Below are 3,076 nucleotides of genomic sequence, written 5' to 3' on the forward strand. Positions count from 1 at the left end.
TTCATCGTTGTCAGGAAGAACATCATCTTCTTCTGCCACGTTTTGAAGCTTTTGCCATCAAACTTGTCTGGCATCAGTCCTTGAGTGAACACGCTATGGACAGACGGAGGAGTTTGAACTGCCACCGGACCACTTGCGGTTGCTGGAACTGAACCCGTCTGATAAAGACAAGCACCGAATAGGCTACGGCGAGTGGTTTCATCAGCAGCATTACCCGCATGGAGGATAGTGCTTGTTGTTGATGCAGCGGTTGACGCTGATGTTTGTTGAAGCGGTTGTCACGCCAGTTGCATAAGTTGCTGCAGCGTTGAGTGGAGTCTGAATGACATCTGTGGTGTCAATGGGGGTGTTGTTATCGTTTGTCATTTTTCTGTAGAGAAAACATGAAAAACGGATCAATACTCCATTCAACAAATAACATATTATTTTAAAGAAAATAATAGTCTAAAATCGATGTTCATTTTTGGTGTTTGAACCAAATCATATCGATATACGTCTGGAAAAACGTTTTGCAAACTTGCTTAGAAAAGCGCTCGCAGAAACCATTTTGTGTAGACTTAGAATGTTTCATAAACTCGCTTGGAAACGATTCGTATACTTTTGTTTTAAGAAACGTATATTAAAAACGTTTCGCGATAATGCTACAAAGCAATCCGCAAATCGTTATGAAATAAACAAGAAACGTTTCGCGGAAGTGCTATAAAGCAAATCGCAAACCCCGTTGTGAAATAAGAACAAACGTTTCGCGGAAGTGCTATAAAGCAAATCGCAAACCCCGTTGTGAAATAAGAACAAACGTTTCGCGGAAGTGCTAGAAAGCAAATCGCAAACACGGTTCCAAAACCCGTTTTTATAAATCGTTCTTCAACCCGATTCGAGCTTTAGACATAAAGCAATTTTGAGTTAAGATTGTAGAAGCCGGAAAAACGGACTGACATAAACGATAAAATAAAAGCAATGTTAAGAAAATAGACGAATGTAAAAGGCGAATACAAGAACGATAAGAAATCGTATTCGCAAAGAGACATGGAGTCGAGATATGATCTCTTTCCTTAACTCAAAATATTCACTCCGTTAGTAAGACGAGACTGTACGAATATAGAGTCCCAAGATACAACCATGGCAGACGAATCACGCCTCACTCGTGATCGCCCTATCGAACTATAAACTCTACGAAACACTCTCGTATTTATGACTTACGTTAAGGGATTTTTGCTGTTGGTTTCGATGTGAAAAAAGTTAGAGAAATGAGAAGAGAGACGAGTTGTATTTAAAGAGATGGACGAGGAGCGACTTCCCGTAACTGTTACATAACGTGCGCTTGTTAGTGGGGATTTGGCAAAGATCTCGGGAAGTTCAAGTTACTAACTTATTCCCCAAGACTCGCTCTCTCTCTCTCTCTCTATTATCTCGTTTAAATATCTCGAGAGGATAAACTCCATGACGTTTTTATTTTCTAGACAAACTGCTTGTCGTTTCAAAATAAAATGCATGTTGTTTTTGAGATTTTAAATGGTAAAATGTTGAGCTTAACTTGGTCCAAAAAAAATATTCTTATTGGGCCGGCCCCTCCACCAAGCCCAAGCAGAGCCAAACCAGCCGGACGGCGGCGGCGCGCGTGTAGAGAGCCTTCCTCTCTTTCCAAGCCGTTTAACACCTCATAGCACAAGACCATATTTAAACTGCTTTATGGTTCTTGTGTTCTCCGATGTGGGACAATTTCCCTTTTCTCATGACTAATATTGGGTTTTATGATATAAGTCTTAAGTCATATATTTTTCACCTTAATAATCAAATCCATTGGGTTTTTATTGTTCCACAAGTTTAGCCGCTACACACATTATTAAGTACATAAAAATTATGAGAAGTGAGCTTAGAAGAACCTCTGTGTAACCCCTTTTCCAATATTGCTCTTTAATGAATTCCATCAACTTGTTATATACACGAGTGCCAATGGAAGGAAAAACCAACTCATAGGACTGAAGATCAAAGATGGTGAGTATATATATATATATCAGTATAGGTAAACGCAAAGAGGGAAGCATAATATATTAGCACTGGAACGAACCTGAGTGGATGACAAAAGAAGGGTTCCTGCTTCTGGCCTAAAATTCTGTGGTCATACTTTTTGGCTTCTTCAAGAAACTGAAGATATTTCTGCAACAACCAAGACAAAGACAATAGATATAAACAATTAAGAGATTTTATTAAGAATATTTTTTTCACAAATTTAGGGACCTATTTCTACGTAAATTATTTATTAAATTTTGGAGGCTTATATGCCGGTGTTTAACTTGGCTATGCTCAAGACCGCCCAAGTGAGAATATTTTAAGAAGTATGAGTACCTTTAGCTGTTTCTGATCTGGATAAGATATACCATAAACTCTCTGCAAGCTCACAGGGTTTTTAGGGTCTTTGCTACCCTTCCAGTAAGCTGATGAGGCCTGAGGGAAAAAAATATATTGGTCAACACAAGAAACAAAAATAGAATCTGCGTAGTTGATGAAACTCCTAGAGATATAGAAGCAATTCACCTTTAAACACTTGAATGCTTTCACAAAAGAAGTGTTTTGTATGTGCGGTCCACGACACAAATCAACAAAAGGGCCACATATTAGGGACAAAGGTCTCACATCGGTAGTTGGAAGAGATCTTTAGTAATATATAAGATAGATGTGCCACTCCAATTATCACCAATTGATTTTAGGTTGGAAGCCCATCTAGCTACATGGTATTAGAGCCCGATCCACGCAGTCCAACCCGATCCACATCGACCCGGCCCAAAGTTGGCCCTCGATCCTTGCCCAAACATTCCGAGATTGACGCTTAAAGAGTCATCATCTCGAGGGGGCGTATTAGGGATAAATGTCCCACATCGGTAGTTGGAAGGGATCTGTAGTAATATATAAGATAGATGGGCCACTCCACTTATCACCAATTGGTTTTAGGCTGGAAGCTCATCTAGCTTAACACCACATCTGTAGATAGTAATGGTATTTTCCGCAGGCAAATCATTGATGATTTCAACCTAGATGATTAAAACAAATATGAGTTTAGAAAAATAATTCAAACAAG

At 39.2% G+C, this 3,076-nt stretch overlaps 1 pseudogene; it reads right to left on the minus strand.

Annotated features, from left to right (window-relative positions):
- Positions 1-3,076, minus strand: part of LOC106324473 — a 21,999-nt pseudogene that overhangs the window by 16,484 nt on the left and 2,439 nt on the right.

Source organism: Brassica oleracea, chromosome C2 (genome assembly GCF_000695525.1).
Source record: "Brassica oleracea var. oleracea cultivar TO1000 chromosome C2, BOL, whole genome shotgun sequence".
Classification (NCBI taxonomy): Eukaryota; Viridiplantae; Streptophyta; class Magnoliopsida; order Brassicales; family Brassicaceae; genus Brassica; species Brassica oleracea.